Genomic DNA, 18,691 nt, shown 5'->3' with positions numbered 1-18,691 from the left:
CGGCTGCGGCAGCTGGCGCCCCAGGCCGAACATGCGATCAGTGGCCCCGCCTGCACGGCCGTCAATAGCATGATGTCATCATCGGGCGCCCAGTTGAAGGCAGCGCCCTAGGTGACCGCCAAGTCTTCCTATGCTCACGGGCTGCCCCTGGGTACAAGTACCCTCAGGGCTCAGGGCACTTGAGCGACGTCTGGGGGGTACGTCAACACAACTGAAATTTGGAGAAAACGGAGTTTTTGTTTTACGTTTTACAGCGCTTTGTTATTTTTGGTATTTTTTACACCCAAAAATTTCGTTGCCGGCTCGGTGACGAAAAAGTTGTTTAAACAAGGGTGTTGCAAGGGTAAAAATCAATTGTGTGTCTGAAAACTGTGGGGGGGGGGTACTGAGAACTTTTCAAAAGGGGACTTTGTAAATAAGGCTGAGAGACGCTGCCCCGAAGTAACTCCAGTAAACCCCGCCCCCCCGCCCCAAGCAGGCTCGGCCCCGCCCAGCCAGACCCACAGGCCCCGCCCCTCAGCCGCAGACCGCTCGCCAGGGCTGGCTCTCGGCCTCCGCCGCCAGCCCCGCCCACTCCCCGCTGGCCGCATGCTACGCCTCACCCCACCTTGCTGCCCTGTTGTCACAGCGCCCGCTCAACGCCGCCCGACGCCGGCCCCCGCCTTCCGCCTCCCGCGCTCGCCGCCATTGGCGGAGGGCGAGCGCGCGGCGCCGCGATTGGCCGAGCGCCGAGGTCCCGCCCTCCCGGCCAGCGGGCTACGTTGCTCAGCCTGAGGTCGGCGCAGCCTAGCGGCGGGGCCCTGAGAACTGCCCGCTCCCTCCCTCCCGCTCCGGCCGGGCCCGCAGGGAGAGTGACACGCGCCAGGCGGCTCCGTCCAGCGGCGCAAGCGGCTCCCCCGCCACCCCCCGGTAAGAGCCGCCGGGCAGCGCGGGCCCGGGCTGGGCTGTGAGGGGAACCCCGGGGGGGCGGACCTGTGGGGGGGCAGTCACGGGGGGCGGGGTCCGGGGGGGGGGCAGTCACTGAGGGGCGGGGGGGCAGCAGTCACGGTGGGGCGGGGTCCGGGGGGGGCAGTCACGGGGGGCGGGGTCCGGGGGGGGCAGCAGTCACTGAGGGGTGGGGCAGCAGTCACGGTGGGGGGGTCCGGGGGGGAGCAGTCACGGTGGGGCAGGGTCCTGGGGGGGGAGCAGTCACGGTGGGGCGGGGTCCGGGGGGGCAGCAGTCACGGTGGGGCGGGGTCCGGGGGGGCAGCAGTCACGGTGGGGCGGGGTCCGGGGGGGCAGCAGTCACTGAGGGGCGGGGTCCGGGGGGGGGCAGCAGTCACTGAGGGGTGGGGCAGCAGTCACGGTGGGGGGGTCCGGGGGGGAGCAGTCACGGTGGGGCAGGGTCCTGGGGGGGCAGCAGTCACGGTGGGGCGGGGTCCGGGGGGGGCAGCAGTCACTGAGGGGCGGGGGGGAGCAGTCACAGTGGGGCGGGGTCCGGGGGGGGAGCAGTCACTGAGGGGCGGGGGGGAGCAGTCACAGTGGGGCGGGGTCCGGGGGGGGAGCAGTCACTGAGGGGCGGGGGGGAGCAGTCACGGTGGGGGGGTCCGGGGGGGAGCGGTCCTGGGGGGGGCAGCAGTCACTGAGGGGCAGGGGGAGCAGTCACGGTGGGGCGGGGTCCGGGGGGGGAGCAGTCACTGAGGGGCGGGGGGGAGCAGTCACGGTGGGGGGTCCGGGGGGAGCGGTCCTGGGGGGGCAGCAGTCACTGAGGGGCAGGGGGAGCAGTCACGGTGGGGCGGGGTGGGAGGAGGGAAGCAGTAAGGGTGGGGCCTGGGGGGGTAAGAGTGGGGCGGGGGCTGCTCTGACCCTGGCAGAAGGGGGTGCCCAGCCAGGTGGGTTGCAGAATTGGGGTGGGTGTGAGGGTTGGGTATTTCTTCCAGGATCTCTGGGGGGGGGGGGGCAGCAGGGAGCTGGCATCCTTTCCCAGCCCCACCCCTCAGACACCTTTGTGCGTGCTGGCGGTATCGGTGTCTGCAAGGGGTTTCACGGGGCTATGCTGACCTACCCCGACCCTTTTCCCCACTTCCCAATCTGTGCTGACTCCTAATGATCTGGGGCTCTGGTCTGAGATCTGCCTTGGGGTGGTCTGGTAAAGAGGGACAGAGTGGGGACCATCAACTTTTGCTCACTATAGGATTAGTGGGTTTTCTGCTGGGGAGGAGGGCACACTTGAATAAGTACAATCAAAATTTCCCCAGCCCGACTTCCCAAAAATCTCACTTAAGAGCTCGGAATCCCCCAAACTTCCCCTTAGTCTCCCTTCCCCCAGCTCCGTATAATTAATTTTTCTTCAAATTAAGGGATATGTGGCATTTTTATGCCTTTTATGGGAATGGAAGTTGAATTATAAATCCTAGGCTGGTGAGGTGGCAGAATATTCTTCAGTGCAACAAACTGGAACAACATAGGAGTTAATTGCATTTGTGGTAATTAACAATATTTTGCAGTAAGGGTGCAATGGGATGCAATAATTGGCACGTTTAAAAGTGACAGGAAATGCAAAATGGGGGAGGGAGGAGGAACATCCTGCAGCATCTGCCTTGAGCAAGGGAGACGGGGATTTGTCTGGGTCATCCCAGAGGAAGTGGGAGCTCTTGGCAAAAGCTTTGTTGCATTGGAGAGAAGAGGCTATGTTCCTAGTCAAATCTTTGCTGATAGTGCAGTTTATTTTAAATAGCATTTTCATGAACTCATCTCTGCTCAACACACGCCCTTCAATCACACACGTGTGTTTGTCTGACACACAGCATACATGTATCAGGGCTTCTTATCTGGTCATCTTGAAACTTTTTGTAATGTGGTTCCCCTCAGTTTTCTTGCTGCACTTCTGGTTGGCTGGTCTCCTTCCCTACTTTACAAGGATGGTTGTGGCATTGCATCAGGGGATATTTGTGCTGTAATTCAGTAACACAGCAAGGATAAGCATTTGCAGAGCTGCTGCTTGCTTGCAGCTCGATGAGAAGGGTGTGGTAAGCTGAGTGGATATTGCAGACGCTAGGCCTATACGGTAACACTGCTCAGTCATCAGCACAGAGATTCAAACGCCAAGCTATTTATATAAATTAGGCCTAGTATCAAGCTGAGCACAATGATTTAGAAGGAACAGTTGTCATATTTTAAGAATTAAATGAGTATTTGCCATCTGGTAAGTTTAGAAACAAGTGCCATGGAATTGTTGGAGATGAAACGTCCACTCTGAATAAACGTTTTCCTCATTAGGTGTATCTTGATCCTGAGAATATGCTTTGTCATTGTAACCTTCAGTTTCTTTTTCTGTCAAATTCATGCCCTGATTATGCCTATTGAATCTGACTTCAGATTTTATCCCAACTTTTCTCATAAATCTTCTTAACGTTCTTCATTTCACTTTATCGGTTCTGTTTATGCACATCTAAGCTCCTGTTAGAAGAACACCTGGGTCATCTCTTCCAGGAAGAACAAGCTCAGTTTGTAATTTTCTTCATGAGAGAGATTTTTTAAAACAGGGAACCCTCCTGGATACCTTAATTGCACTTCCTGGGGCGATCCTTCCTGTGAAAAGGAGGCTAATACTGAGCACAATGTCTAAAGATCTAAGCGGTGTGTTTTTAGTGAAAATAACTGAGTATTTGTTTTTCCTTTAATACTTAATTTTGGGGGATTAGTGACCTCTTTTTTCCCCCACTTCACGCATTTTTCTTGCAGTGACCAGCAGGTAACCTTGTCTGATGAAACCTTAAGGTATGTCTTGTGTGGCTTGCTGGTGTCAGCTGTTTCAGGCTTTAGGGCTGTATGGGGTCCCAGAACTTGGGCTCCAGCCTGAATGTCTCCAAGAGTTTTACAGCTTGAGCTCAACAGGGACCAGCTGTGGGTTTTTAATTGCAGTGTAGACATACTCTTAGTGTCCCTTTTGTTTTCAGACTGCTCTGAGTACTGTGCTGATGGCTTGAAGGATTTAGCAATTGTAGCTCCTTTCCTGTTGATTATGGCTTGAATGTTTCCCTTAGTATATGCGGGTGTAATGTTTTGGTCTATTACAGGAGTGGGCAATCATTTTTTGCTGGGGGCCACTTCGGAAATTTTTGAAGAGGCCCTGGGTTGCACAGGAAGGGGCAGGGTATCGAGTGCAAGGGGCAGGACATCGAGGGAAGGGGCATGGACAAGATATTTTTGGGTTCCCCACCCCCACACAATGATTGGTCTGGGGGTGAGGGAGTGCCTTTGCCCCCACCCCATGTTCCCCCAAGGTGCCCGTGCCTCTGGTGTGGGAGGAGACTTCCCTCACTCTCCTACCCCTAGGCCAATTAGGACCTGGGGCGGGGGGAGCATGTGAAGCTTTGAAATGTTGCGCGTCGCTCACAGGGCTGGGGCAGCGTGGAGAAGGCTTTGCGTGCTCCCCCGCCCCTAGGCCCTAATTGGCCTGGGGGCGGGGGAGCAGCAGGGCCTCCGCGGGTCGGATCTAGCCTGCGGAGAGTGTTTTGCCTACCTCTGGTCTATTACCGTCTTACTCTGATTTACTTTGCAGAGTAGTTTTCTCTTGCATGCAAAATCCATATCTCTTTGAATGTTGACTTATTGTTGCAGAGTCTCAAATTTTAGTAATACCGCAAGTCATATCATCAGTGGCTACTTGATCAATCAGAATGTAGGGTTACAATCACTTTTTGGTGATAAAATTACTTGAATTGTTTTACAGAATAAATGAGAACTTTCTGACCTTTACTCTTGTAGCTAGGGACACAATGTAAGATCCCCACCTCTGTGATCTACTCAGATCAAGTCAGATGGGTTTTTCAGTTCAAACCAGCTTCATTGACCTTCTGTTATGATAGCATAATCATTGTTCCTCTGGGTTTTTCTTGGAAATAAACAATCAGATTTTCTTCTGATAAGGGCAGGATAGTTTGGAATCTGATTTGCCTCAGAAGCAGAATGGCCTTGGTATTATCACTTAATTCTCTTGGTTGATGTGTATCTACTGAAGTGATTTCTATGAATTTTATATTTCCGCTGAAGTTTCAGTGCTGGGAAGCTGTAATGGCCCAGACAGTTGAAGGTCAAAATAGTCAATTGTTGACTATCTTCCCATCGTTGTGCTCTAATGCTGGTTGGGGGGCAGAGAGAAGGATTGAATCACTTTCATTTTCAGGAAAAAGAGCATTTTTAATGTACACGTTTATATAATGCCAATAATTGTTTTTGAAGCTTTAAAATCTGACTTCACCTGAATTATTCCTTAATTCTAATAGGGCTTGACAAACCCCAGCGAGAGCCACTCGCCAGCCCCGCATTGCGCATGCGCCAGACCGGCACTGCACATGCACGAAGCACCGGTGAAGGGGGCGCTCGGAGCGACTGGCTGAAATCTACTCGCCCCAGGCGAGTAGATTCAACGGTTGGTCGAGACCTGCTAATACTTATCGGGTCATATCATCAATGTGTACCATTCAGACTGGTGCTGGGCTTGATTAAAAGGACTGCTGAACACCACAACTCCTGCATGTGATTTGCAGATGTTCACTATCTCAGAATATGCCCCTTGCTGTATGAAAGTCCAATAGTGTGCTTCCTGAAGACCTATTTTAACAGGAAGTTTCATGACTTCAGTGTGCGTGGTAGTGTTGCTAAATGTATTTTTGCAGGTATTTTATTCTGTGGGTGCAAATGTTCACTGTGGACATATGATGTGGTAAAGGAGAGAGAGGCCAGTAGGTGGACTATAGTGGATTCCTATTCTATAGTCCAAACTGTCAAATAAAATTTTGCAGCTAGTTTTGGTTTACATGCATGAATGCATTCCACATATGCAGTCATTTTTGTAAGAAAGTCACATAGTTCAGCTTTAATATTGGTTTGAGGAAAACCATTTGCCTTCTGGTTTTAGGGACACCATTAGGTCAATTTAAGCTTTAGTTTTACATTTAAAAAAAAAAAAGCCAGACTGATCAACTGAAAAATTATATGAAATTAAAACCAAACTCACTTCAGTGGAAAGGGTTTATTTTTAAAGGAATAATTTTATTTTATCTGAGCAAACTGAATGCAGCTGCAAAAAGTTAACAACATACATTTTTAAAAAATGTCAGTTGATAATTGAAGGGACTGCCAGTAACTGAAATGTAGAAACATCCTTTCAAAATATGAATCTTGATCTGTATCCTGGCAAGTTCTTAGTTTAAACAAATGAGTTGTATATTCTTTCTGGGGTTTGAAAAAAAGTGCTGTGCACAGCCTTAATTTTATTGAACAAAACTATCATTATTTTTGAGGTTGCAGCCCCTGTGTATACTAGCGGTTACTTCTGTCTCCAGAAGTAGATGGACCTCTTGAGCCACAAAATCAGATCTGGATTTCTGTGAGGTTTGTCCAGAATTCTAATTTAGGTTCATTCGTACTAGTAAGAAAAAGCTACTGTTGATTGTCACTCATTTGTGCTATTCTTAAGCTCGCTGCATGTGCAATAAATCTTTTGCTAATAACCATGGCTGGTAAATGCAGTTCGAGCACTGAACCATCCATCTTTTATTAGAATTGATGTACAGATTTCCTTTATTCTGATAGGAGTATGCCAGTTATGGCACAGAGAAACCACTGGTCAAAAAGTGAATACGTATGTCAAGATTTATTGCATCATGTATAATTAAAATGCCAGTAATGGTTAATTACGGTATGTTCGTGCATTAATTTGTCTCTTATGGTCTTATTGGAAAGTTGATTACAATTTATTGTGCTACTTCAAACTTAGGTTTGAAGTGATTTTTTTCCTTTCATAGCTGGTATTGTCATACATACTACTACTAAGAATGGCATGTGTAGATGGGAATTTTTTATTTAATACACACAGTCTTTTGATAAGTAAAATAATGTTCAGGGTTTAGACCCTCCTGGGTGCTTGTGCTAGTGGTCTTGAGTTTATATTCTTGCTTGAAGTATAACTAATTAGTCTTCAGCAATAGACGAGCGCATCAGCTGCCCTGTGCTGCTGCTTCTGATACAGAGGCAGCAGGCAAATCCCCAGGAGCCGTTGCATGCAGCAAGCTGGCTTTTAAACCAGCTCCCCAAGTGTACTGGCCCCTGCCTTTCTCCCTGCGCTGTTGCCTCTGTATCAGAAGCAGCAGTGTGGGGCAGCTGGTGTGCTCATAATGGTGAACATTATGATTGGTTAACCATTTAAATGGTTACATTTTCATGTCCCTAATTTGAGCTGGGTGTGGGATGGCACCACAGCATTGTGGGGGTGGTAGCATCAAAAATTGCATTTGAAATAGGTAAGCCTCAGAGGAAGAGTCTTACCAGATGGGTGGCCAATAGCTATTGCCAAGCACCAGCACCCTTTAAAATCCTGCTATGTTGAATGGAGGACAGTCAGTTTGAGTAGTTCTAACAGGTAGTCTGTTGTAAGACAAACACTGAAGACAGCATTCTCGTTATTGAACATTTCTTCAGTCTTCCAGTTTGGAGGCCTGTGCCCTCATACATAGTGGTGTGCATATGCAAAAGAATTCCACAGTGGGAAGAACAGGTCAGTGAAATCAATTGTTGGATGTTCTGCAAATGTTAATTTGGCAGCAGTGTGAATACTGCATTTTGGTCCATAATAGCATAGATGCCTCCCCATTCAGCAGTTTACTAGGTAAGGTATTGTAAGTGATAATATGTTAGGATTTAGGAGCAGACTGGAGAAGTATGAATCTGGTTCCTGAACCCTTGACTATTACAAACTTGGTTGCTCTGGAATTTTAGGTCAAAAGATTATGGACAGATGTTAGTGCAGGGGTGGGTAATACATTTTGATGGGGTCCACTCCAGGAATTTGGAAGGTGCACCCTTCCACGATTTTAATGGTGGTGTGGAATTTGGGAGGGAGGTTGGGTGTAGAAGGGAGCTTGGAGTGGTGGACTTGAGTGCAGGAGAGGGTGTGGCTCTGGGAAGCAGATTGGGTGAAGGAGGGGGTTGTAACCTGGGGCAGGGTATTGGTGTGTAGAAGGGAGAGCAGGGTGTAGGAGAGGATTCTGGGATGTAGAGTTTGGGAGGGGGTTGTGACCTGGGGCAGGTGTGTAGGAGGGTTGTGAGCTAGGGCAGGAGGAGGTTATGACCTGGGGCGGAAGATTGGGGTGCAGAGTCTGGGAGAGGGGTATGGCGCAAAGCGGGGGTGCAGAGGGTTTGGATTGTCATGGGCTGGGGGGAGGGAGAGAGGGAGTGGCGTGCTAGGTGCAGGCTCTGGCCAGGAGGCGCTTACCCTAAGCAATTCCTGGCCAGCAGGACAGTCAGGCAGGCTCCTTGCCTGCTACACCCTTGGTAGGGGGCCCTTCTTGCACTGCAAGCATGGCCCAGGCAGTTCCCATTGGCTGGTATCTGGCCATTGGTAGCTGGGAGATTGTTGGGGACAGGTTGGCTTGTGGCGTGCAGAAATGCACTTAGCCCCCTCAGCTGGCTGCTTTGAGAGCCTGTAGAGCAGTGGTCTCCAACCTTTTTACACCGAAGATCACTTTTTAAATCTCAGAACAGGCGAAGATCTACTGCCCCGCCCCTTCCTCAAAGCCCCGCCCTCTCTATTCTCCTCCTGTCCATCACTTGCTATCCCCAGCCCTTACTTACACACTCTGATAAACACTTTATTTTTAAATTATGCGATATATAAAATTAAAATCACGTGATATAAATGGTCTGTTTTTTATTCATGCTATTTAAATCTAAAATGAAGCATTTATAATTATACATTTTGTGGGGACAGGGTTCTGTGGCTGGGGGCAGGGGAGAGGGAACAGGGTGCTGGGGGGGCAGAGGACAAGATTCTGCAGCAGGGGACAGGGTGCCAGTGGTAACAGAGTTCGGGGAGTGGGGATGGGAATGGGGACAGAGTTCTGTAGCTGGGGACAGGGGAATGGGGACGGGAGTGGGGACAGAGTTCTGTAGCTGGGGACAGGGGAGTGGAGTCTGGGGAGCACGGACAGGGTGCCAGTGGCAGCAGAGTCACCTGCATCTGCCTCCTCCCAGGATTCTTTCCCCCCCCCCCCCCTCCATGGGAAACCAGCATATGCCTCCTGCGGGCCCCCCGTGGCACAGGGAAACCCCGAGCGTGCCTGCTCCGGGGCCAACCCCCGCCTCCTGCAGCGGGGCCAAACCCCCGCGGGAGCCTGCACCAGGGGCAACCCCCACCCCTCCTGCGGCGGGGCCAAACCCCCATTCTGCGGCGCGGCCCAGCCCCTCCCGCAGCACGGCCAACCCCCGCAGGCACCTGCCCCGGGGCCAAACCCCCTCCCGCGGCACAGCACGGCCAACCCCCTCCTGCAGCATGGCCAACCCCCATGGGCGCCTGCCCCGGGGTCAAACCCCTCTCCCACGGTGCGGCCCGGCCCGGCCAACTCCCTCCCCTCCTGCAGCGCGGCCAAACCCCGGGGCCAACTCCCACTCCTGCGGCGCAGGGAAACCTCTGCGCCCAACTCACCCCTCTGGCGCCAGTGGCACAGGGAAGCACTTCTCCTCTAGGGCCAACACTCCCTCCCCCAGCACGCAACAGAGCTGTGGGAGGGGGAGTAGCCCGCGCGCTTCCGGAACCCCCGGAAGTGACGCGGGCTTCAGAGAGGACTTCCGTCCACCCCACGGGAAGCCGGCACTACACTAGAGGTAGGTAGTGGGGCTTCTTGGAGGTGGGGGGAAAATGGGGGGCGGGGTTGCCCGAATGCCTCGTGATCAACTGGTCGAGGCCTCGCGATCGACTTGGTGACAATGGCTGTAGAGTTACTGCAGGTCTGAAGCTCCCTCTGTGCCGTGGAACAGTGGTGGGCCAGATGTGGTAGTTTGGTGGGCTGGATCCAGCCTGCAGGCTGTGTTTTGCCCTCCCCTGTGTTAGTGTGATTCATAAGTGGCATTTAAATCCTAAAACAATGAAGACTGTTCATATGTGAGAACTGTGTAATGGAGTGCAAAACCAAAAAACTCCCAAGCAGGATTTATCCAAAACTGACTCTGAGTAGGGACTCTGAATCGTGTGTGTCGTTATATGGTCCTGTGGAGAGGTGTTAAATGGCTAACTGGTAAGCATACAGCTTATTGGTATGCTTACTGGTGAACTGGTCCTTGCTGGAGAACTCTGGTGGTGGCAGCCAGCCGTACTGTCCTGGAGCAATCCCGGGTGCATAGAGGCCGATGGGACCCTGCAGTGATACCCGAGTTAAATCAGTTAACGGTATTAACATCACTATTGTCCATGTGACTTGAAAGGAGCCAGCTTTTCTTTTTCTTTTCCCTGAGTCCTGAGCCTCATATTTACTATAAGGGGGACGGCTCTGCTCTTCTACCCCTCCCCTGAAGCTTCTGCTTTGAGTCTCATTTCCATTGAATAGCCTTGGTATCTGCCATTGATATTAGCAAAACTTTCCTACAGAATGGCAGAATGAAACTGACATTCTTTATCAGTTTTACTGCTGTTCACATGCAGAATGTCCCTAGGAGTAGCATTTGGAGGGTTGTTTGCAATCACACCCTCTTTGGGGTCTCGTATTTTACTTTATATACATTTATTGATTGTGTTTTTAAAAAAAAATGTTGTAAGCTGCTTTGAATATTTTAAATAGAAAGGCTGGGTAAAAATATTATAAATAAAATAAATGTGGGCTAGAATGTTTCTTTGGGAAATAATGAAAATTTAAGTTCTGCAGAAATGGTTGGTGCTTTATGTCTTTCTCTCACTTGGGACAAGAAGTATTTTTTTCAAGCCCACTGTCTGCGTACCCCTGTGCATGTAGGGCTTTGTGTGGGTACATATAACGCTAAGTGGTAGGTGTCCTTTGCACAGAGTGGCATGTTTCAAGTCTCATGTATGCCTATACTTGCAAGTACATTGAGTAAAAGAGTGAGTAGAACATGGGAATGCCTTAAAGCATAAATCTGATGATTTATGGGCTTAAGCATAAATCCGATGATGCCAAGGGGGTAACTACATTCTTTCTCCTGATTTCACCCTGCCAGCTTTCTGCTCCTACACAATAGTGCTTGCTGGCCAGGCAACAATGTGGAATTGATCTCCTCTGCCATTCCTGAACTGCTCATCCCTTTTCACCTTGTGACTATATAATTTGTAGAAAACTCAGTGCTTGTACTGTGCAGGATCAAGACCACCGTGTTCTTCCCCTCCCCTCCGCCTTACCTAGTCATGATTATCTCAATGCTGTATACCACTGGTAGTGCTATTCATTAGGTTGGTATCCCATCTAGACAGTTACTTATTTTGCACTCTGGAGTTGCACAGGCAACATCTATGACTGGTTGCTTGCAGGCAGTCTTAACATCATTTTTTAAAACTAGTTTTGTGTAGATAGATCAGCAGTTCTCAAATGTTTTGGCCTGTGGCCCACCTGGCTCAATGTAAACCTTTCTGTGGACCACCAGTTGCTAATGGAAACTTGCTGTTAATTACATAATTACACCCAAGCCATTTTGCTAGTGTTGCAGCTGGGGAGAAGGGGTTTAGTTTAACCAGTAAGAAAGGAAATATTAATTTTAATTATTAAACAGATTAAGCACTTTTTCATGTTAGTTTATCAAACTTCATTTTAAATAAAGTAAAATATTAATGTATGTCCAATACACAAGATTTCCTGTGGGGAACTTTTTGAGGCAAGGGTCGCTGACTCACGGAAAAATCCTTTGGGGACCACACAAGCGAGAAGCAAAACAAAAACCTCTCCAAAAATCTTCAACCCTCATTGATTTGGCTCCCAAATGAGACACTTCACTCCTTTGGTGTCCAGCCCCATTGGGGGAGGTGGAAGGGACAGGGAGGACTGTGGTTCAGGGCTTCCCATAGGCCAGATTTACTCTTCTGGAGTTCCAGGGTTACCAGATTTTTGTGACAGGACTCCCCAGGCTCTGGGATTGGGACAAAAACGAGGGGTTCAGAATGCAGGACAGGGCTGCCAGTGAGAGGGATGGGGGGTGCAGGATCTGGGCAGTAAGTGAGGTACGGGAGGGGATGAGGGTGCAAGATTTGGATGGGAGGATAGGTGCAGGAGAAGGGTGTCTGGCCATGGCAAGGGAGCAAGAACAAAGGAAGGTGCAGTGTTTGGGCAGGAGGGGGGGATGCAGGGACAAGGGTGGGTGCAGGAGCAGGGTGGGGGGTAGGTGTCTGGGCAGGGGGAGGGTGCAGGAGTGGGCTGGAGGTGTGGGGTCTTGGTGGAGGGGATAAGTGAGAGGGGTTCATGGGAGGGTGCAGGGTCTGGGCACGAGAGGGTGGGGGAACACTTACTTGCCTTTGGGTCCTGTGCTACCTCCTGCTGCTCCCATTGGCTGGATTCTGGCCAATGGGAGCAGCAGGGAAAGCCTCCAGGTCTGCGTGCTGCTGTCTCCCCAGCTACGGGAGGGGGAGCACTTCTTCCCAGAGAGCCAATTTGTACAATGAAGCTTGGGGCTTCCACACCCTCCCCCCGGCGTGAAGCTGATGCTGGCGCACCAACCACGTTGGGAGGGAAGGCGAGGTTGGAGTTCCAGTACTGCCTCCCTGCTACAGGAGGAAAGAGGGGGCTGAGCTCGAGCCGCAGCCCACCTGGAAGGCAACTGTGGACCACTAATGGTCTGCGGACCACAGTTTGAGATAGAGAATCCTTAGCAAAGTTGTCAGGAATCCACTGGAACACAGTCAGCTGATTTTGTTACTCAGCCAAGTGCCAATATTTTGGGAATATTTAATCACTAGCACATACTGACATTTGAGTATTAATGCCCCATGCACCCTTCAGACTGCATGTGGTGAAATGGCATCTGTTTCCCTCTGTCAGATCACTCCTGGCACTGACTTAATGGGCTGGACTAGAATGGCCTGAGGGAACTGGATCACATGTAGCTGGAGTCCTGTAGGACTGTGCTTAGCTTTCAACTGAAACTCAGGCTGACTGAACTACATGCAACCCGACAGGCTGGTTATATTTTGGCAAGGACTCATTGAAACTGAAATTTACACTCACAGATGTTATTCTGTATCTTCCTTAATCCAAAATCTACACCTTTTTATAGCTTGATAAATAACATACATGATGTATCTCTAGGGGTGGTTTTTTTTGAAGAACAGATTTATTTCTGAATATGATTAGATCATATACTTCTAACATAGTCTTGTTTGGGAGTGAGTCACTATTCCCTTTGTGAAATTGTATTAGTGCTACCTCATCCTGGAAAGTAGCTTTCAGCTGAGGTAAGGTTGTTGATACTTAAAAGTGGAACCTTTTATCAGATTAATTTCAATGAATGTTGACACACCCTTGAATTATGATTCCTGAAATGCTAAAATACCAGCTATCACTTCATTCCAGTTGGTGGGAATCTTCTGATGCTGGGGACATACTTTCTTGGCATGTTTAGCTTTTGCTTTTTTCTCTGCTGAATTTTGAATTTTTAAATTGAAAGGGTTAGAGCATCTGCATGCTTAATTGATGTTTGTGAAATACTTTCAGTCCTCTGGCAAAATACATCATGTGCATGTATCCTGTTTCCTCGTGTATCTGTAATTTTCACTTACCGTGTCGTGCCATAAAAGATTAAGCCCTTCAGTATAGGTAGCATGGTTCTGTGCATGTTTTTCAAGGAGAATAACACATTTAAATGCCAGGAATAAATAACATAAGTGCAAAGGATTAACACATGAAAATAATATCACAACTTCTAGCTGAAGGACTTTTACTACAGCCCTGTCGCTAAGTCGATGCATGTGAAGATTGTGCTTTTTGTCTGCTCAATACTTCTACCCACAACAGTGTTCACCCATGCACTTGCCATGGAAAATGCTAGAGTAAAAGTGCAGTACTCTTGCTGATTAATCCCCCCACACCCTCCCAAAAAACCTACCACTATCCATGAGCAGTGTTTGCTTTCTTGGCAGCGTTTACACTGTCCGACTTTTAGCAACATGGCCATGTCAACACAGCCATGTCACTAAAAGCTGCATAGTGTAGAGACACAGCATCACCAACAGTGAAGTGGCAGCATTCCAGTGAGATGGAAAGGCAGTGGCACAATAAAAAGACCAATTCCTTCAGTCCCTAAATGGTGCTATCTCTTTAAAAAAAAACAAACAAACAAAAAAAAAACACCAGCCTCTGGCTATTAGGAGTCTATTTTGAAACCTGGCTCTACAAACACTCTCCTGGCTTCCAGAAGGAAGAGTTTTTTCACCTTTTTTATAGTAGAAAAAGCTTGTGGAATGTTGTTGTCCGCACCAGTGGACCAGAAATGGTGTTAGCACTGTTGCAAGCACTACAGAAGATGGGCAACTGCTGCCCTTAGCAGGTATGTTTATCTTTGTATTTAAAATTCTGATTGCTAGTAACCTGTCTATCCTAGGGCAACTGGCTATGGAGGAGAACTCTCCCAGCACTCTAGGTAATCCATCTCCACAAGGGGAGCCCATTTACATTGGCACTTTACAGCACTGTAATTTGCTGTGCTCAGGAGGATGTTTTTTTACACACCCCTGTACAAGAAAGTTACAGAGTAGATAAGCCCTAGGTACTTTTAATTGATAAAAACTGTCACACGTGAAATCTGGCCTTTTAACTTGTGCTGTAGTAGATTTCATGAGGGACCAGAATTTTTTAAACTGGGAGTCTTGAATCAGTAGGAGTTTGCAGTGGGATTAGTGTCACAAGGTGGTTGTAGGGCGGGGGATGGCAGTATTGCCACCCTTACTTATGCACTGCCTTCCAAGATGCGTGGCTAGAGAGCAGTGGCTGCTGGCCCAGGGTCCAGCTTTAAAAGCAGTGTGCAAGTAAGAGTGTCAATACTGTGCTCTCCTCCCATAATAACCTTGTGACCGGTTTAAATGTCTTCAATCATGAAACTTAATGATTTTTAAAATCCTAATCCTATGACTATGAAATTGACCAAAATGGACCATGAGTTTGGTAGGGCCCTATTGATAAAACTTAGCAAAACGTCCCTATTGCAGTCAGGGCTCTTATGTCTGCCTCTCTCATCTCTCCCCAGAACAATCTTGGCTACATTTCTGTCACTACAGAACAATCTTGTGTGAGTATGTGTGTAAGAATCACTGATACTCTATCCACTCTATAACTACCTGTCTGCTTTGTGGACAATTATTCTCTATTATTTTCCAATCTCTCTCTACCTCCAGTCTTTCGTTTCGGAGGTTCTTCGTTAATTGCTTCAGTATTTGTTGCTATTAGGGAAGTTAAAACAGGTGGATGAGATACATCTTTGTCACCTACAGAAGTTGGTCTGAGACACCATATTTTGAGCTACACGGAGCTCTTTCTCAGGTCCTCTCTGTAGCTCAAAAGTTTGTCTCTCTCTGCAACAGAAGTTGGTCTAGAATTACCTCCTCTATCTTGTGTGTCTAAAATCCTAAGACCAACATGGCTACAACACTGCAAACCATTGTTTCTTGTGTGTTTCACTGCTGCCTACTGATTTTGGGTTAGCAATGGTGAAAGCAACCATAGTCTTCACATTGCTGTAGTTCAGGAAATCTAGTAGTAGCAGCAGAGGTCTTGCAGCTCTGTCTCTGGAGGCTTGGGAAGGCAGGAAAAAAAGGATCACATTTTGAAACTTATCTCTTCAGTGAAGTCATTAAGAAACTTCAGTTCATAAAAGGAAAGCTTAATTTGGTTAGAAATAGATAGCTTAGATTCTCTTACTCACCAGGAGGACTAGTGGATTTTTTTCAAGTTGCAATTATATATCCAGCAGCAGACCAAGTACACTGGTGATCTTCATGGGAATCCCTCTTGAAAATGTGAGTACAGGCAGTCCCCGACTTACGCGGATCCGACTTACGTCGGATCTGCACTTACGAAAGGGGCTTTTCTCGCCCCAGGGTTCATGGGCGGCGGGTCGCCACCCGTGTCCTCCGGGGCGAGAAAAGCTTCTCCCGGTCTCCCTGGTCTGCTGGGGGGGGTCCAGCAAAGCCGCTGGACCCCCCCCCCCAGCAGACCAGGGACACCCGAGCAAAGCCGCCGTCTGGGCGGCTTTGCTCGTTTGCCTGGGAGCAAAGCCGCCCAGGAGGCGGCTTTGCTCTGGTGTCCCTGGTCTGCTGGGGGGGTCCAGTGGCTTTGCTGGACCCCCCCCAGCAGACCAGGGGGACAGGAGCAAAGCCGCGGAGCACGCCCGCAGCGGGACAGCCCAGGCGTGCTTGGGCTGTCCCGCTGCAGGCGTGCTCCGCGGCTTTGCTCTCCGTCTCCCTGGTCTGCAGGGAGAGGGGGAGCAAAGCCTTGGAGCACGCCCACAGCGGGACAGCCCGGGCGCGCTTGGGCTGTCCCACTGTGGGCGTGCTCCGAGGCTTTGCTCCCCGTCTCCCTGGTCTGACCAGCAGACCAGGGAGATGGGGAGCAAAGCCTCGGAGCACGCCAGCAGTGGGACAGCCGCGGCACGCCTGGACTGTCCCGCTGCCCGCGTTCTTCAAGGCTTTGCTCCGCGTCTCCCAGGTCAGCAGACCAGGGAGACGGAGCAAAGCCGTGGAGGACTTGGGCGGTCCCGCCACCCCTGTCTCCCTGGTCTGCTGGGGGGGGGGGTGCAGCTAGTGCCCCCCCCAGCAGACCAGGCTTTTCTTGCCTACCCCTGGGGTAGAGCAGCTGGGGGCTGCCGGATTGGTCCCGCAGCGCCGCTCCGGACCAACCCGGCAGCACCCCAGCTGCTCTGCCCCAGGCGTCCTGATTCAGCCGCTGCTGGTCAGTTTCAGCAGTGGCTGAATCAGGACGCCTGGGGCGGTGCTGCTGGATTGGTCCAGCAGCGCCGAGGAGCCGCGCTACCGGAGCAACCCAGCAGCACCCCAGCTGCTCTGCCCCAGGCTTCCTGGAATCAGCCGCTGATCAGTTTCAGCAGCAGCTGACTTGGGGACGCCTGGGGTTCTTAAGTTGAATCAGTATGTAAGTCAGAACTGGCATCCAGATTCAGCTGCGGTTGAAACTGATCAGTTTCAGCAGCGGCTGACGCCAGTTCCGACTTACATACAGATTCAACTTAAGAACAAACCTACAGTCCCTATCTTGTACGTAACCCAGGGACTGCCTGTACAATCTTAAGGATGGCATCTGGTAAATATTGATGCCTGGCTCTAAAATTATTACTTTGGTCATAGCTTGTACATGGTAATGTTAGCCATTCTATTGTTTTAAAAAAAAAACCCTCTGATGATAAACCTCAGAAAGGGAAATTTGGGATGTAAAAGGAAGCATTCAGGGTTGGGTTTTATGCATCCTAGGAAACATTTGATCACAGTGGAAACTGGTGCTTGTGAGCTGAACATTTATGTTCTCGCTGAGTTGGGCAGAAAGCAGTTTAATAAACTTAAATCAGTTTCATGGTACTCACAACATTACTCTTAAGATGTTTCCAACTATTCAGCATGACCCAGAAATAGTTTTCTTTATAATTGGTTAAAACACGTGCAGAATTTTTAATTTAAAGCCATTAAAATAAAATTTCTTGCATCATCATGCATCAGCCATCATTTGTAGCTGGTACATACATGCACCAGCTGGTAGAATGTATGAGATTGAAGGATATTGATGGCAACCAAAGCTGCAGTCTTAAAAAAAAAAAATGATCATCTTGAAAAGTGAATAATGATGAAAGTGTACTCTGGATTTTGAGTACCTTATGATATGATTTGTTAAGAATATGATCTTCTCTCAGCTGAGAATTAAAACAAAACCTATAATCTTGCATTAAACATTTTTATTTCTATATCTGTTTTGTCCAGAAGCCTTTTTTAGGATATCAGCATTTTGGAAATGTCTTTTTCATTTTGTTTGTGCTTTGAGGGATCAATTATTGGAATTTAACTCATGCCTTTGATAAAGCGTGTTAGTGGATTGTGGGGTTTTGTTTGTTTGTTTCCATGAGGATTCATGGTAGTACACAGGAGAAGTTGGATCAAGTGTCAAACTGGGCATTGCATGTTTGTCCTGTGCTGATCCTATTAAGTAGCTTGCATTGGTGAATGATTGGATTTGTAAACTTGTATATCTGTGTTAAGTGTTTGATTTAACTGGCTTATTTGCTTTTCCTCCAACCTAATTTCAGAGTTGTGAATTCATTGTTCAGGTTTGAATTTACAGCTGATCTGAAGATCAGAATGTTTGTGTGTCTTTACCGCATATTCTTAGGCTTGATGATTTAAACTACTGTTTTGAACAATATTTTCTGATGTGAAAAATGGCATGTGTGGAGTTGGCAGGATGCTGAGAAACTGAATAAATGTGCTCAGTAACCTGTAGCTTGGCTTCTGGAGTGAGGTGTTGCTTCAGCAAACATTAGCTGTGTTGATGGGGCAACTAAAATATGCTGCAGTTCTTCCATTGTCAGGCAAAAGTTTGATGAGGAAAAACGTAGATAGATTTTGCAAATAACGTAAAATATTCTGACAGTTAACCATGCACATGTGATCTCTTTTGTGGCGAGTGCTTTTATGTGGTTCTGCCACCGATATGTCCAAAGAGCCCAGCAATGTGATTATGATCTCCACTGGGGTATGAGAGGGACATCCTAATTAACTTTTTTGCATTTTCAGGTTTGTTAATTTACTCACACTCTGAATTCAGTCAAAACAAAATACAGGACTATGACACACTGAATTCAGTCAGTCACTTATCACTTACAGAAGAGATTACATAACAGTTTCCTTTATAGGCACATTATTCTGCGGCTGGCTGTTACGGGGATT

At 48.8% G+C, this 18,691-nt stretch overlaps 1 protein-coding gene across 12 annotated transcripts in view; it reads left to right on the top strand.

Annotated features, from left to right (window-relative positions):
• The first annotated feature begins 726 nt into the window (after positions 1-726).
• The window catches only part of MAP4 (microtubule associated protein 4), a 250,361-nt gene continuing 232,396 nt past the window's right edge, over positions 727-18,691 (top strand). For 7 of the 12 annotated variants that reach the window (XM_075923033.2, XM_075923037.2, XM_075923036.2 and 4 more), the window contains exon 1: positions 728-909. The gene's annotated coding sequence lies outside the window, so the exon portion shown is untranslated. Of the gene's footprint in view, positions 910-18,691 lie in introns of all 12 variants that reach the window. The other 5 variants (XM_075923031.2, XM_075923030.2, XM_075923026.2 and 2 more) reach the window with 2 other exon arrangements.

Source organism: Pelodiscus sinensis, chromosome 2 (assembly GCF_052426305.1).
Source record: "Pelodiscus sinensis isolate ZL-2025 chromosome 2, ASM5242630v1, whole genome shotgun sequence".
Classification (NCBI taxonomy): Eukaryota; Metazoa; Chordata; order Testudines; family Trionychidae; genus Pelodiscus; species Pelodiscus sinensis.
This window is presented reverse-complemented; position numbering and strand designations above follow the sequence as displayed.